This window comes from Hypanus sabinus, chromosome 1 (genome assembly GCF_030144855.1).
Source record: "Hypanus sabinus isolate sHypSab1 chromosome 1, sHypSab1.hap1, whole genome shotgun sequence".
Taxonomy (NCBI): Eukaryota; Metazoa; Chordata; class Chondrichthyes; order Myliobatiformes; family Dasyatidae; genus Hypanus; species Hypanus sabinus.
In genome coordinates, this window is record NC_082706.1 from 154,657,570 (window position 1) to 154,675,081 (window position 17,512).

At 40.4% G+C, this 17,512-nt stretch overlaps 1 protein-coding gene and 1 long non-coding RNA gene across 3 annotated transcripts in view; one reads left to right on the top strand and one right to left on the bottom strand.

The window, feature by feature from the left end:
- Nucleotides 1–695: 695 nt before the first annotated feature.
- LOC132381057 (uncharacterized) lies at nucleotides 696–11,660 on the bottom strand. The gene is made up of 3 exons (XR_009507914.1): nucleotides 11,557–11,660; nucleotides 5,960–6,113; nucleotides 696–5,404 (listed from the first exon to the last, which is right to left on the bottom strand). It is a non-coding gene; the product is annotated as an uncharacterized LOC132381057 (long non-coding RNA).
- A 473-nt stretch (nucleotides 11,661–12,133) lies between these two features.
- Nucleotides 12,134–17,512, top strand: part of snx16 (sorting nexin 16) — a 44,782-nt gene continuing 39,403 nt past the window's right edge. Inside the window, exon 1 of one of the 2 annotated variants that reach the window (XM_059979375.1) lies at nucleotides 12,134–12,318. The gene's annotated coding sequence lies outside the window, so the exon portion shown is untranslated. The remainder of the gene's footprint in view (nucleotides 12,319–17,512) is intronic. The other variant, XM_059979368.1, reaches the window with a different exon arrangement.

Below are 17,512 nucleotides of genomic sequence, written 5' to 3' on the forward strand. Positions count from 1 at the left end.
GCGTCAGCGTTGTGCAGAGCAGCCACCAGCGTGTCGGCCGTCTCGATCGCCGAGCATTAGGTAAGATCGGCATTTTCCATCAGCCGCTGGCGCACATACACTGAACTGATTCCTGTAACAAAGGCGTCTCGTACTAGCAGCTCCGCATGCTGTTCCGCCATGAGTGTTTTGCAATCGCAAGTCAGCACGAGTGTCTGTAGGGCTCGGAGAAACTCAGCGCTCGACTCTACAGGCTGTCATCGTGTAGCTAAGCAATGTCTTGTATAGATGGTGTTCACCAGCCGCAGGTACTATCTTTTGAGGGTGTCCTGTGCCCCTTCGTAGGTTGGCAGGCCTTTGATAAGTGAGTAAACGTTCGGAGTGACCCTTGAGAGGAGAATTCGGTGCATAACAGCGGGTTCAGTTCCACTAACCTCCTCCAAGTATGATTGGAAGCATGCAAGCCAGAGTTCAAAGGCAAGAGCTGCTTTAGGGTCTTGGGGGTCCAAATCCAATCTTTTGGGACGTAAAACACTTTCCATGTTTTAAAACTTCCAGTCAATAAAATTGATGCATCATCAATAACTCTCTCTGAGACGTGAAGTCGAGATATCGGCTTTTATTGACTAGAAGAAAGAACAAGCAGTAGTTGACCACTATACTACATCCTTGAGAATGAGGCCGGGCTGAGGCCTCAATCACCTTTATACCGGGGTCTGTGGGAGGAGCCACAGGAGCAGTCAGCAGGGGGCGTGTCCAGACTGGTATATGTAGTTCACCACAGCACCATCCTCTATAAACTCTCGAAACCCTTACAGGTGAAAATCCCAAGAGATCACTAGTTTCTGAGATATACAAACCACCCCATCCAGCACCAACAATCATTCCACAGGCAAAATTTCTTAGATCATATTTTTTCCCCATCCTGATGTTTGGTCTGAACAGCTGAACCTCTTGACCATGTCTGCATGATTTATGCATTGAGTTGTTGCCACTTGATTGGCTGATTAGATATTTGCATTAAAGAGCAAGTGTGCCTGATAAAGTGGCCATCGAGTGTAAGATGCTGCCACAGAACGAGTAAGCATATCGCTAACATTTGCTTTATTGATCACTAAACACAGCTTCTATTGACACACTGATTATCAAAAATAACTTCCATGTGTTACCTTGATAGCTATTACTTACAGATTTATACTTTCGTTCTGTTTCTACTTCGATTAAATAATACTTGAATTATCAGATTTGTGTGATGTCAGGTGGTAGTCTTCTTTGAAAAGAAAGTGAGTATACATAGTGCATCTTAAATTATTTCCCATGTATGCCTCTAATAAAGAATCCTGTATCCAGTATTCATGTGAACAGAACAGGTCAGTTATGGAGATAAGTCACCATAGAGTTATTTTCAGTCATCTTCCAAATCCCTTACCATTGTGTGCCCCCAAGGAATGTACAATTACTTTTCTAAGCTCAAATTTCTTTCAAACCACTGTGGTTATAAAACTTATAAAGATCAAACAGAAACACAATATTTTCACAAATCATTATACAAAGAAGATTCATTCAGAATACAACTGGTTACATGAAATAGGTTGTTTAAACATATTGTACTTTCATAATCCATCATTTCCAGCAGAAACATTGCTTGGACACGTAAGTTTATGATGTTCCTCCAATTTCATTTTATCTGAACTTACCATGGTGTGGAAACAGACTAGAGGAATTCACTCGTCTTTCTGCCAAGCAGTCTGTTTCAGAACTTAAAAATAGATTATCTCCAAATAATCTGCACAGATATGGTAGTTTTGAGAAACTGGAAATGTTAGTTATTTTCTTCCTCTCACAACTATATTGCAAAAAAATTGATGAGAAATGAAAGTTAGATTCAGGTGCAGAAGAAAATATTCCAGTTCATTACAGTCTAGTTGGGCTTCCTTGTTCAATGACACATGCATGGTTTTATTGACCTTATCAATCTAAATAGGAATATTTTCATACTTTATTGTCAAATATAACATAAATGCAGAATTTAACTGCAAATTTATGTTTCACTCACTTCTACTGAATGAAAAATACTGCATCTAAATATAAAAATTCTTTAACAAATGCATGCACAATATCAATCACAGAATTCAGTTGAGTGGAACAGCAGGAACATCATTAATATGAAAGTTAATTAAGAGCTTTCGCCAGCACAAGCTAAAATATTCTTCTGAATAAATTGTTCTGCAAAATAAATAAATTCCTAACTTCTCTTACCAATTAGTTACAGAATATAATCTGCAGCATTACCTCTCAAGAATTAAGTGAAATATAGCAAGGATTAGTGAGATCCTCACACTGGAAATGACTATATTTTAAAATCTAAAATTAAGTTTTTAAAAACACGATGACAGTGCCTTTAACAGCCAAGTTTTGGGATTTGTAAGGTAAGCAAAATATATCAGAGCAGGGGTTCCTAACCTTTTTTTATGCCTTGTGCAAATTCCATTAAGCAAGGGATCCATGGACCCCAGGTTGGGAACCTCTGTATTAGTGTAACACGAATGAATTGAAAGTTTATGGCCAACTGGCCAAGTTAAGTACGCTTCCAATAACATTGTCCAGTATTGTTAGAAATTGGTTGTCCATATAGCACATCAATGTGCAACAAGTGTAGAAGAACGCTCATAAACACAATAGATTCTGCAGATGTTGGGCATCTTGAACAACACACACAGGCCCAAAACGTTAACTGTTTATTCACCTCCAGAGAAGAATGTTCATAATTTTGTGCTCAAGTCTTCTCAATACTAACAAATAGTGCGAAATTTGGATTTAAATACTAACCCCGCCTTTTCCATTCACAATCTTCCAGAAAGCATTGAACAGGAGCTTAAGCATTTTGTATGTGTATTCCTTTTGAAGTGGAGCAGGAAATCATAGTGCCTCTTCTTCACAATGAAGGTCAATCCAACCTGTTGTTAACTTTCAATACATACAATGCTTGCATATATGTGCAGAGGGCAAGATCCTTCAATAAAACATGTCAGTGATAGGCCTCACATTAAGCATCTGAGAGACAAACATCCATCATAATCTTGTCGTCAGCACACAACACTATCGTTAAAAAAATTCCAGGACCCATGATAAGACTTAAGTTCTGGTCAGTTACTTTCTGTATCACAGGAGCCACTTCTCAAAGAGGACAAATATGAACAATTAAATACATCATTACATCCAATATGCCAGCACAGCCCTTGACCACAGTGTGAAATTGTTGGAAGAGCTCAATTTCAGCCTTAGTTGCACAATCTTTTGAACACCAATGATTCCCATCCCATCCATTCTTATGTATTGGAGAAGTGGTCAACTAATTATGGGCACCTAAAAGCACAGCTGAACAGCTGCCAGTGAATCTAGTATGGATCTTTTGAAAATCCATGTAGGTCAAGCAATTCAACGTCACCATCTTCTGACTGCAGCACAATTACATACAAATTTCAGCAAGCCAACAATCTCAACATCAAGGCTCTGGTAATGCTCAACTTGTTTTGGTATGTCACACTACCTCACTCTTCCCCCTTGCCGTTTTTATAATGGCTATCTCCCCTTTACATACTTAGGCTTGTTATAGGGTCTTGACCCAAAACATTGACTACACTTTTTGTTCCTAGAAATGCTCCTGCAGCAGTCTCTTTCTCATATCAACTACATGCATGACACAAACTCCTGAAGCAAGTAACCTACTCTGACCTCCATAATGGCAAAACATTTCTAGGAAGGTGAATAAAATACTTCAAATATGGTTTAAAAAGTCTTTCTGACCAAAGTACATGAAGGCTATGTAAATTTACTTTGAACTCTAATGAATTAACTAGTTGTTCTCAGAGCAAACTCATTGGGCCAAATGGCCTAATTCTGCTCCTATGTCTTATGGCCTCTCACATCATGTAATTTTTTTTGCCATTGTTTAATAATATTTAAAACTAGTACTAGTTTTAAATGAATGTAGGTAATTACTTCACTACTACTAATAGATCTATTAATAATTTAATATTTTTTTGTTGGTAGTCTTTAGTTAGGTTAAACCTGGGACTTGTCCTGAACTTTCATTCACTTCATTGGATTGTCAAATCCAAATATGTATACAAATACCTGTCAAATACAAATGCCTATGTCAGGATGCTACTTACTGACTACTGCTCAGCTGTTAACACCATTATCCCTACAATTCTGATCAAAAACCCCAGAACCTGGGCCTCTGTAGCTCCCTTTGCAACTGCATCCTCAATGTGCTAACTAGAAGACCACAATCTGTGTGGATTGCAAATAACTTCATCTCACTGACAATCAATATTGTTACACCTCAGAGATGTGTGCTTAGCCCACTGCTCTACTCTCGCTATACCCATGACTGTGTAGTAAGCCACAGCTCAAGTATCACCCATAAAATTATTGATGATACAACCAGATTTGACAGAATCTCAGATGGTGATAAGAGGGCATACAGGAGTGAGATATACCAGCGAGTTGAGTGGTGCCGTAGCAATAACCTTGCACTCAATATCAGTAAGACCAAGGAACTGGTTGTGGATTTCAGAAAGGGTAAGATGAAGGATCACACACCAGTCCTCATACAGAGATCAGAAGATTTGAGAGGTGACCTGATAGAGGTGTACAAGATGATGAGGGGCATTGATCATGTGGATAGTCAGAGGCTTTGTCCCAGGGCTGAAATGGTTGCCATAAGAAGACACAGGTTTAAGGTGCTGGGGAATAGGTACAGAGGAGATGTCAGGGTTAAGTTTTTTACCCAGAGAGGTGAGTGCGTGGAATGGGCTGCCAGAAATGGTGGTGGAGGCGGATACGATAGGGTCTTTTAAGAGGCTTTTAGATAGGTACACGGAGCTTAGTAAAATAGAGGGCTATGGGTAAGTCTTGTAATTTCTGAGATTGGGACACAATCTGCACAACTTTGTGGGATGTAGGGCCTGTATTGTGCTGTAGGTTTTCTATGTTTCTATGTGGACAGAGTGAACATTTTCAAGTTCCCGGGTGTCAGTACCTCTGAGGACCTAACCTGAATCCAACATATCGATGCAGCCTTAAAGAGGGCAAGACAGCAGCTATATTTTATTAGAAGTTAGAGGAGATTTGATACGTCACCAAAAACACTCACAAATTTCTACAGATGTACCGTAGAGAGCATTCTAACCAGCTGCATCTCTGTCTGGTATGGGTGGTGGGGGTTAGTGCACAGAATTAGAGTAAGCTACAGACAGTTGTACAATTAGTTAGCTCCAACCTGGGCATTAGCCTCTGTAGTATCCAGAACATCTTCAAGGAACTGTGCCTCAGAAAGGTGGCACCCATCGTCAAGGACTTCCACCACCCAGGACGTGCCCTCTTCTCATTGCTATCATCAGGAAGGAGATACAGAAGCCTGAAGGCACACACACACAATGATTCAGGAACAGCTTCTTCCCCTCTGCCATTGATTTATAAATGGACATTGAATCCATAAACACTACCCCACTACTTATTTTCTTTCCTATTTTACACTACTTATTTATTTTAACTATTTAATATACCATATATATACTTACTGTCATTCAGTTTTCTCTTTTTTTCTCTAGTATCATGTATTGCATTGTATTACTGCCACAAAGTTAACAAATTTCATGATGTATGCTGATGATATTAAACCTAATTCTGATTCTGTCAGAAAACAATTAAACTATTGTGGATATCCAAAATAAAAAGTGCAGCATCTGGAACCTGCTTTGATGACTGATCCTGAAATGTTAACTTTGTTTTTCTCTCTCCATGCACTCTGACTAATCTGTTGAGTATGCTTGGTATTTTATTTGACCTTTTCAGGAATTCTTGCTTCTGAAGTTAATATGAACTTTTAAGTTACAAAAATTACATTGCTCAGATTACTCATGCAAATGTGCCATTGTTTAAGTAAGAAGCTATGTTCCATTTTGCTTCATACCTTACTTGTCACATATGTGTTTCACAAGTTACCAGCCAGTAATAGCTGCAAAATGTCTTCTTCTCCTCCTTTATTGTGAAGTGCAGCCTTGCCTTTGTTGTAACAGATCCTGTGTTTAATTGCCACTTCTGCAGTAGTGAACGGAAAGCAGATTCTGTGGACATGAAAGAGACAACCAGATAGTAAGTTGCATCCCTGGAGCCAGGGTCAGGGATGTCTCAGATCAGGTCCACGGCATTCTAAAGGGGAAGGGTGAACAGCCAAAAGTCATGGTTCTTATTGATACCAACAACGTAGGTAGGAAAAGGGAGGAAGTCCTAAAGAGAGAATATAGAGAGTTAGGCAGTAAGCTGAAAAGCAGGAACCCCAGGGTAGTAATCTCTTGATTGCTGCCAGTGAGGGTAAGAATAAGAATTGGATGATTTTCAGATTAATGCGTGGCTGAAGAATTGGTGCAGGGGACAGGGATTCACATTTCTGGATAACTGGGATCTCTTCTGGGGAAAATATGCCCTGTACAAAAACAACGGGTTACACCTGAATCTGAGGGGGACCAATATCCTTGCGGGCAGGTTTGCTAGAGCTGTTGGGGAGGGTTTAAACTAATTGGGCAGGGGGTAGGAACTGGAGTGATAGGGCTGAGGACGGGACAGTTGCTTACAGTTGATGACAGTAGATGCAGTGTGTAGTGAGACAGTGAGGAAGGACAGGCAGATGATACAGCTAAATTAAAGTCAGTGGGATGAGACAAAGTGTAACAGGGAGCCAAAATCAAAAGGGGTGATGAATACAGGACTGAAGGTGTTATATTTGAATGCACATGTTATATGGAATAAAGTAGCTGGTCTTGTCGCATAGAGATTGGCAGGTATGATGTTGTGGGCATTACTGAGTCGTGGCTGAAAGAAGATCTTAGTAGAGAGCTCAACATCCAAAGGTATACATTGTATCAAAAGGACAGGCAGGAAGGCAGAGGGGTTGTTGTGGCTCTGTTGGTAAAAAATGAAATCAAATCCTTAGAAAGAGGTGACATAGGATTGGAAGATGTAGAATCATTATGGGTACAGTTCAGAAAATGCTAGTGTAAAAAGACCCTGATGGAAGTTATATACAGGCCTCTGAAAACAATGTGGGGTACAAATTGCAATGGGAGATAGGAAAGTCATGTAAAAAGGGCAATGTTGCAATAATCATGAGGGATTTCAGTATGTAGGTAAAATCTGGTTGGTGCTGGATAGCAAGAGAGAGAATATGTAGAATGTCTATGAAAGCACTTTTTAGAACAGCTTGTGGTTGAGCCCACTAGGGGAACTGCAATTCTGGATTGGGTGTTATGTAATGATCTAGATTTGATTAGGAAGCCTAAGGTAAATGAACCTTTCGTAGACAGTGATCACTAAATCCTTGAGAAGGAAAAGCTAAAATCATATGTATCAGTCCTATAGCTTGAGTAAAGTGAATTACAGAGGCACAAAGGAAGAACTGGTCAAAGTTGATTACAAGGGGCACTAGCAGGAATGACAGCAGAACAGCAATGACTGGTGTCTCTGGGGGAAAATTCAGAAGGCACAGGAAAAATATATCTCAAAGATAAGGAAGTATTCTAAAGGAAGGATGAGGCAACCATAACTGACAAGGGAAGTTAAAAACAGCATCAAAGCAAAAGAGCTATATAATATCACAAAAATTGTGGAAAGGTAAAAGATTGGAAAGCTTTTAAAAATAAAAAAATGGTAACGTAACTGGCCATAAAGAGAAAAATATATAGTGGTAATCTAGACAATAATATAAAAGAGGATACAAAAGGTTTTTTCAGATATTTTAGGAGTAAAGAGAGATGAAAATGGATATCAGACCACTGGAAAATGACACAGGAGAGGTAGTAGTGGGGGAACAAAGAAATAGAAGAGAAATATAAGTATTTTGTGTCAGCCTTCACTGTGAAATGCATTAGTAGAATGCCAGTAATGTGAGAATGTCAGGGGGCAGAAGTGAGTGTCATTGCTGTTACTGAGGAGAAGGTGTTTGGGAAGCTGAAAAGTCTGTAGGTAGGTAAGTCACTTGGACCAGACAGACTACACCACAGGTGTAATGAGCTCTTCAAGCTTGTGCAGGGAGCCTGAGACTGTTGGGCTCTGAAGTTTTAAAAAGCACTTGAATTAGTTAATTGTTGTTGAATAAGAGTCATTAATCATTTAGAGGTCCTTGTGTTTTTTTTTCTTTGTAATGCAGTCTCCTGGTGCTTTCTGTTTAAACTTACTGGGTTTATTTTGAAAAGCATGGGGATTCCATGTTACTTGTATTATTAAAGTGAAGGCCTGATTTACACTAATCAAAGTTCTGAGATTGTTACATCTTGAGTTTTCGCTGGGCTGAGCCACCAATATTGCTTTAATTCTTGTGAATAAACTCTTGTTGCCATTGAAGTCTATCTTTCCTCCACACTTGGGTTCCAACTTTGCTAGCACACCTGGTGACAGTAGGGTTCTGAAAGAGGAAGCTCAAGAAATAGTGAATGATATTTCAAGAATCACTAGATTCTGGAATGGTTCCCAAGGACTGGAAAATTGCAAATATCATTCCACTCTTTAAGAAGGGAGGCAGAAGAAAGGAAATGATGGCCAGTTAGTCTGACCTCAGTGGTTGGAAAGGTGTTGGAGTCTCTTATTTAGCTTTGTATTTCAGAATCCTTGGAGGCACATGATAAAATAGGCTAAAGTTAGCATGGTTTTCAAAAGGGGAAATCTTGTCTAACAAATCTATTCAAATTCTTTGAAGAAATAACAGGTGGGAAAGACAAAGGTGTGTCAGTGGATGTTGTTTATTTGGAGTTTCAGAAGACTTTTGACAAGGTGCCACTCATGAGGCTGCTTAACAAAATAAGAGTTTGTGATATTACGGGAAAGACACTGGCATGGAGAGTGGATTGGCTGATGGCCAGGAGGTAAAATGCGGGAATAAAGGGAGTCTTTTTTGGCTGGCTGCTGGTCATACACTTTGACAGAAAATTCTGAGGTGCAGATGGACTTAATTTGCAGGTTGAGTCTGCGGTAAGGAAGGCAATGCAATCATTTTGAAAGATCTAGAATACAAAATCAATGATGTTATGCTGAGGCTTTACAAGGCATTGGTCAGATCGCACTTGGGAGTTTTGTGATTAGATTTGTACCCCTTATCTAAGAGAAAGGATGTGCTGCCATTGGAGAGAGTCCAGAGGAAATTCATGACAATTGTCCTGGGAATTAAAGGGTTAACATGTGCGGCATGTTTGATGGTTCCGTGTCTGTACTCACTGGAGTTTAGATGAATGGGTGGGGGAATCTCATTGAAACTTATCAAATATCGCAAGGTGTGGATAGATATAGAGAGGATGTTCCCTATAGTGTGGGAGCCTAGGACTACCTGAGGGCACAGCCTCAGAATTGAGGGACATCCATTCAGAACAGGGATAAGGAAAGATTTAATTGGCCAGCCAGAGGGTGGTGAATCTGTGGAATTCTTTACCACAGATGGATGTGCATGCCAAATCACTGGGTATATATTTAAGGCAGAAATTGATTGTTTCTTGATTAATCAGGGCATCAAAGGTTACGGGGAAAAGGCAGGAGGACGAGGTTGGGAGGATAATAAATCAGCCATGATGGAATGGCAGAGAAACTCTAATGGTCTCATTCTGCTCCGAGGTCATATAGAAACATGAGCACCAACAGTTGCGTATGGCAGTGCAGCAGCATTGTCTGCCCACTTAGACAGAAGATGTAACAGGAATATTGTAATAAGTGCTGTGAGAATGAGGATGTAGGGGTGGAGGTAAGGATGGTTAAGGAATCTTCTGCTCTCCTGTGCAATACTTCTTATTCAATACTCAACAAACATAAATATTTTGATTGAGAAGTTAAACTGCACTGTTAACATGGGTAAAATGATTATGAAGGCAAGTTAATATTACCATGAACTTGCCATAGAAAAATTCAGAAGCCCATGATCTCAGGACATATTCTGCACATTTTTGAGAGGGGTATTGCAGCTCCTCTGGGACCAGGATCAGATGATGGGAGAAACTTTTTTATGATTACAATAATGTTCAAGGGGAACACACCCTGTTCTTCCCTGATATTTTGCATCTTCAGAATATATTACTTTTTTACTAATTCTGGTATTGTGTGTGCAGCTAGAGGATTAATTTAGAGTAAAAGAAGGCTATTGTGTGTTCTTATAAAACTAAAGTTCCAGATTGCAGCTACTGCTAGCTTCATCCCTGGAGTTGGTTTCTATACAGCCTGTTACAAGCTGTCCACAGGTTAAGAATGCCTGACTTACAGATATCCCAATATCAAAATAAGCTCCCGTATTTTTAAATTCAAGAATCTGATATGCATACATGATATGCATTCATTCCTACAAACAGCAGAAATTTCTCTCTTCACTTTTAGTAATCAATCATTTTATCAGTTTTATGCACTTTTTGATGACAATCAGTGCAAAATTCTGGAGGTCTGGTTCCAATATTGAGTGAGTTTTGTGTTTTGTATTAAGTTTTGTAAAAAGGGCCCCATACATTATCTATGAAGAACTGTATCTGTATCAGCCATTGTTGTGATGAACTGAGGAAGTCCAGGGACAGAAACTGGGATAAGAAAGATAATATGATAAACTTGGCTTACATCACTGGCATTCCATAAAGCCTTGGAGATTAGTCTCCATGAAAACACTTGTAATACAGTGAAACTTGTAATTGGTTTATTATTTTCACATGCACTAAGATAGAGTGAAAAACTTTGTTCTGCTTGCCAACCATACACATCATTTGACTGGGACAAACAATAACAGATTGCAGTACCACAGTTAAAGTTATAAAAAAAAGTACAGTGCAGGTAGATAATAAGGTGCAAGGGCCATAATGGGGCAGATTGTGAGTCAAGTAATTTTTATATGGATTCAGGCTGTGAGGGTACATATCTAGCAAGCAAGACCCAAATAGTGCTTCGACTATTTCCTATTTGACCCTACAACAGAGACCAAAAAGGAAATTTCTTTGATGCTAGATGCATTAGAGGTCTTATCAGTTTTACACAGTAAAAACAACAAATTGGAGACTTAAGAGACTGCAGAGAGTGGAATTTTGAACAACACACAAAATGTTGGAGGAATTCAGCTGCTCAGGCAACAACACCTGTGGAAGAAAATGGGCACTTAATTTTTTTGGTGCAAGATGCTCCATCTGAATTCTACAAGTCCAGATGAAGGATGACTAAAATGATTTTATTTGGGATAATGGGGAAAGATATGCAAAATATGCCATTTTGTCTATCCAAGATTTGTTGGTCTTCCATCACTATATTTACTGCCATATTTATTATTACTATTACTGTTTACTCTGTGAACTTCATTGGAGCGAGGAATTTCATGGCACCCTGGTATTAGCTCTAATTTGATCCTTTAAATTATTGAATAATAGGATTTATCCCGATGAAGGGAAAATGTTTTAAAATATAGAGAAATCCAAAACTAAAGGTTATAAGTGCAAATTAGCAACTAATTAATTTAATATTTCTATTCGGAAGAAAACTCTTCAAAAGAATGTCAAAAATACGTACGTCCCCTTTTAAGTAGTTGAGATGAACAGTGGGTATTGATGGAGACAAGGGCGCTATCACGGTCATAATAGGCAGGTTTTGAGGGCATTATCAGTGCAGGTGAAAGTCTGGGGTGTGAATTCACGATTAATCAGGTGATCCGGCGGAAGGTGGTTACCTCGACCCATGTACACGGAAGAAAGGATTAATTGAAGCGGCAAGAGGATAATCGTGCAAAGCGTAATAAAGACATGTCAGTTACTTCAAAAGCCAGTGTCGTTGGTTTTAGTAAACTCACATACTTCCTGCACTGCTTCGTAGCAGTACATTTATACAACACATGGCTATATGTTTGCTGTTAAGGAGATTCGGTAGTTAATTTAATTTACCACGAGTGATTGGATATGTGCCTGGAGGTTTAATCACATGATCTTCTGCATGCCACACCACGCCCAGCCAATTCTTTCCAACTATCTCTGAATAATCGCTAATAATAAAAAAAAGTCCTCATGATAGACTTCAAAGAGCGCTAGCAGTCACGTCTGGGAGCATAATTTTAATCCAAGAGATTCCAGGAAAATACTGGAGGGTTGATAAATAACCTTGCTCCCTGCGTCCAATGGGCCGGTAGTGGGCGGTGACTCGCTCGCACACCTCCCTGGCACAGTTTATTAATTTGTAACGAATGAGCAGGAGGCAGGGCCCATGATGAATGGACTCGCAAGCCAGCCGACGCAGACCTGGCGGTTGTGCTGACGCGGCGGGAGGTAATTGCGGGCGCTAGTAAGTGTAAGAGGGGTCGGTGGTCCGAGGCTGGAGTTAGCCGCCGCCGCCCCGGGCGGAGCGCGTGATGGGCCGTTGGTCACGCCGCGTGATGCCGTTTGTTTGGGCCGTTGGTCACGCCCCGTTCCACGGCTCGCGCCGCGGCCGCCGGCCCCTCGGGCCGGGAGATGATGCCAGCCCCGTATAGCACTCTGTTACTCCAGCGACACGCTGGACTAGAGGGTCCCTCTACCAGAGTGAGAAACTCGCCGGGTTGTGGGGTGCATCGCACTTCACACGTTCGACGTGGGGAATCTGCTTGTATGGCGTGTTAACACGTGTAATCTTACAAATTTAGTTTGGTATTTTCGGGTACTCATGAAAAGATTTGGTCCCCAACAAAGTGCGTGTTTTTTCCCCGAGTTTTCCCGACCTCAGACTTCACAAAAGCATTATGGGTTTAAAAGATGGCGTGTATTGACGTATTTGAACTTCAGATAATACAGGTAGCTTGGTGCAAAGGGATAAATAATGTCATCTTGTTTACCACTTCGTTTATACCTGGGTCAAGATGTCGTGTCAAAGATCTTGAAAGTTTTCAATCCTGTTCTGTTAGATCTACCATCTATTGAGGTACTTAAAACCAAGCCATAGATTTCGTCCTAGTTCCCCAGAAAAAAATAACATTGGATAATGCATTCATAACTTCCCATTCTTATAATCTATTCTCAATTGAGACTTTTTAAAAAATCTGATTTCCATTATTATTTTCTTGGTGGTTCTGTTTACACCTGCCTAAGTATGGAGCTTTGTAATTAAAACAGGACATGGCAGAAGTACTCATTAGGTAGCAGCTCTGTGGTGAAGTGTGTTAGTTAACATTGTTGGTGTCTCAACAGAGCAAAGACTTGAGTATTTCCAGTATTTTCTGGCATGTCTTCATACTTGTGCTTTTCAACTGCTAATATTTGCTGTCACAATACAAATTTCTTTAGTGTAGTAATGATTTTACTCTATAAGGCAAAGGAATGGAATTGGGCCATTCGGCCCTGTGAGTCTTCTCCACCGTTTCTTCATGGTTGATTTATTTTCCCTCTTGACTACATTCTCTTGCCTTCTCTCAGTAACCTTTCACACACCGACTAATTGAGCCTATCATTTTCCGCATTAAGTTTACTCAATGACATCCTTCACAGTCATCTGTAGCAATAAATTCCATATTCACAGTTCTTTGGCTAAAGAAATTCCTCCGCTTCATTCTAAATGGATGTCCCTCTACTCTGAGGCTGTATCCTCTGGTCATAGACCCCCCCCCCCCCCCCCCACTATTTGAAATAGTATCTTGGCCTTTCAACATTTAAAAGGTTTCAATGAGACTCTCCCTCTCCACCCCACATTTTAATTTCTGGCGAGTAATGGCTCCAGCCATCAAATGCTCCTCATTTCATTTGCAGAATCATTCACATGAATCTCCTCTGTACCCTCTCCAATGTTGGCACATCCTTTCTTTTATAAGGGGCCCAAAACTACCCCCAGTGTTCCAAGTGAGACCATGCCAGTGCCTTAAAGCTTAAGCATTACATTCTTGCTTTTGTATTCTAGTCCTCTCGAAATGAGTGTTAACATGATTTTTACAAAGTTTTCTCACTGATTCATGACTAAAAGGCTGATCAGGAGATGAGCTTCATATTGTGGATGATTTTTATATTTTCTTCCAAAGCTTTGGACTTCAACAGCAGAAGGCCCAAATGTGAATGTTGGGGCTTTTATGTTTTATTTTACAAAGATACAGTTGGGGAGGGTCTAGATAATTCAAGTCATTACTTTTCAAAATAAGTAAACTTCAAGACTTGCACTTGCTGAACTGAAAATATAAATTTAGGGAGAACAGAATTGAGTGAACTGAACTGTTTGTGTTGGAATTTTAACTAATCTCAGGCATGAGTGAATGGTGGAAGGTTAGCATGGATCATATTGGAATAGTCAACTTGATGGGATGCAATATAGTTTGTACAGTGAATGTTGACAAAGATGTGCATGTTGATGTTATAAATAGTGCATCTTTGAACCAAAGCTTGGATAAGAATTCGGTGAGCAAGTGGACAATCTTGAAGCATGAATTTGTCTAGAGCAAAATTCTGAACTACTTGGTTCAGAAAGGAAAATAATAACTTCAAAGAATTTGTTATCCTTGATTGTAATGTGGAGATTTCTTGTCTGTCACTAATGAGAGGGTGTTGGTTAGTGGTTTTGCAGCAACTGAAATGATACCTGAATAACCAGCCAAAAACAAGTAGATATAAAAATTGTCAAAGATATCCTGTGAGGCATTTGAGGAAATGGAAAGAAAAGCCATTGTAGTTGATTCTGAATGTTGCTTCACAGAAGAATAGAAATGGGGCACTGATTTCGCACCCATTGAAAATCTACAAAGGAAAAGGGTAGTTTGACTTAAAAGCTGTGTGGGGATTCAGCGGTTCCCACTAGTGCAGACTAATCAATGCCTCGATGGACCTCAGCATTCTAATGAGGTTGGTTGCCTGAATTTTTGATTCTTGTTGGCAGGGTTGAAGGATTCTGATTCTGAAGCTTTTCCAGAGGGGGAGGAAAAATGTTCAAAAAGTTTTGATTCTGGTCAAGAGGGTATCTTTGTACAACATCTGGATAGACCATGAAACCATATATTTTGCCTTTGTCTTCTGTTTTTCCTCTTGAATTTGATTCTGGAACTGTTGGGACCTGTGATTTGCAGTTTGGAGATCATTTGGGTGTTTTCAGTACTCTGCATTCTCCGCGAGGATTCCCAGAGACAGGCAGTGTGTGTGAACCTCATCGTGAGAAGCCAGTGGGACAGGGTGAGTGCCGTGTTCGACTCCATTTCTCTGATTGAAACTTCCAGTGTTTGATTAAAGTGATGAGGGAGATTGAAACATTGAGGCAAATATAGAAGGTGAGTGCCAGCTGCCTGCCTTTTGATAGCTGGTGGGATCGCTCTGCTGCTAGAGAGGGAGGACCTTGCTGCTGTGCCCAGAGAATGTTACCCAGATTTTCTGCATTTTGGATATGGGCTTGAACTCTAGACTTTTTTCAGTCTTGTAGTTTTTTATATTTTGTTGGATGTTTCTGGTTTTGTATTGTGGAGATGGGATTTGGGGTTTGGGGGGGGGGTGTTGACTGCTGCCATTCTTTTCTGTTTTTGGTTTTGTGGCTATCTTGAGGCAGAATTTCAGAGTTGTATACTTTGATAATAAATTAACCTTTGAACAAATGGAGTTGTGGAGCTTGATTTACTTTCAAGCTCAGTGTCAAATGGAAGCAGGATTATTTCCCTGTGGGGAGAGGGGTCAACAGATGTGAAGAAGGAGAATAGAGTATTTGAGAAGGAGAGCTGCTGGTGTACTAGAGACAAAGAAAGTGCAAGGTTTGAATAGGGCAGATTTCTTTTATAGCTGGCAGACATTAGTTTGTAAATGTTTATTGAAAATGTATGAAGCATGCCATTCAGCCAAATGTCTGCTAGTTGCAAAACAGACCTTAACCCTGTTTAAGCCTTCAATACTTTGTCAAGGCTCTTAGTTATGGAATGTTCAATGTTACTCAAGGCTTCCAAACACCAATGGGCATGTTTTACGCTTGCCAAGAATGCATGAGCAAAAATATCCTCTTAAAGGTTGGGCAGTTCGCATTGAGAGACACTTGTATTATGTGTTGCCTGGATTAGGCCAAGAATACACCAAAAAGTAGATCCCTCCAAGAAGTTTTTGACTCTTCTGGAGTTTTTTGAGGATGTAACTATGAAAGTGGACAAGGGAGAGCCAGTACCTAGACTTCCAGAAAGCTTTTGATAAAGTCCCACATAGGAGATTAGTGGTCAAAATTAGGGCACGTGGTATTGGGGGCAGAGTACTGACATGGATTGAAAATTGGCTGGCTGACAGCAAACAAAGATAAGTGATTAACGGGTCCCTTTCGGAGTGGCAGGCTGTGACCAGTGGGGTACCGCAAGGTTCGGTGCTGGGACCGCAGCTGTTTACAGTATACATTAATGATTTAGATGAAGGGATTAAAAGTAACATTAGCAAATTTGCCAATGACACAAAGCTGGTTGGCAGTGTGAAATGTCAGGAGGATGTTATAAGAATGCAGGGTGACTTGGACAGGTTGGGTGAGTGGGCAAATGTATGGCAGGTGCAGTTTAATGTGGATAAATGTGAGGTTATCCACTTTGGTGGCAAGAACAGGAAGGCAGATTACTATCTAAAATGGAGTGAAGTTAGGAAAAGGGGAAGTACAACTAGATCTAGGTGTTCTTGTACATCAGTCAATGAAAGCAAGCATGCAGGTACAGCAGGCAGTGAAGAAAGCTAATGGCATGTTGGCCTTTATAACAAGAGGAATTGAGTACAGGTGTAAAGAGGTCCTTCTGCAGCTGTACAGGGCCCTGGTGAGACCCCACCTGGAGTATTGTGTGCAGTTTTGGTCTCCAAATTTGACGAAGGACATTCTTGCTATTGAGGGAGTGCAGCGTAGTTTCACAAGGTTAATTCCCGGAATGGCGGGACTGTCATATGTTGAAAGATTGGAACGACTGGGCTTGTATACACTGGAATTTAGAAGGATGAGAGGGGATCTGATTGAAACATATAAGATTATTAAGGGATAGGACACGCTGGAGGCAGGAAGCATGTTCCTGCTGATGTGTGAGTCCAGAACTAGAGGCCACAGTTTAAAAATAAGGGGTAGGCCATTTAGAACAGAAATGCGGAGAAACATATGTGGAATGCTCTGCCACAGAAGGCAGTGGAGGCCAAGTCTCTGGATGCATTCAAGAGAGAGTTAGAGCTCTTGTAGATAGCGTGGTCAAGGGATATGGGGAGAGGGCAGGAATGGGGTACTGATCGTGTATGATCAGCCATGATCACAGTGAATGGTGGTGCTGGCTAGAAGGGCCGAATGGCCTACTCCTGCACCTACTGTCTTTTGTCTATTGTTGAAGTACAGGCAGAACTTGAATAACCCCTTCAGATACTTCAGTTGTAACCTCATGAATTTCATTTATGCGTACAGTTGGCCTTGCTTATTTCAAATTCCGCATGCACTAATTCAACCAACTGCGAATCGCGAAAACCTGGAAGTGCTCTTCCAGCACTTGTTGTTCAAGCATGTACAGACTTTTTCTTGTCATTATTCCCTAAACAATGCAGTATAACAGCCA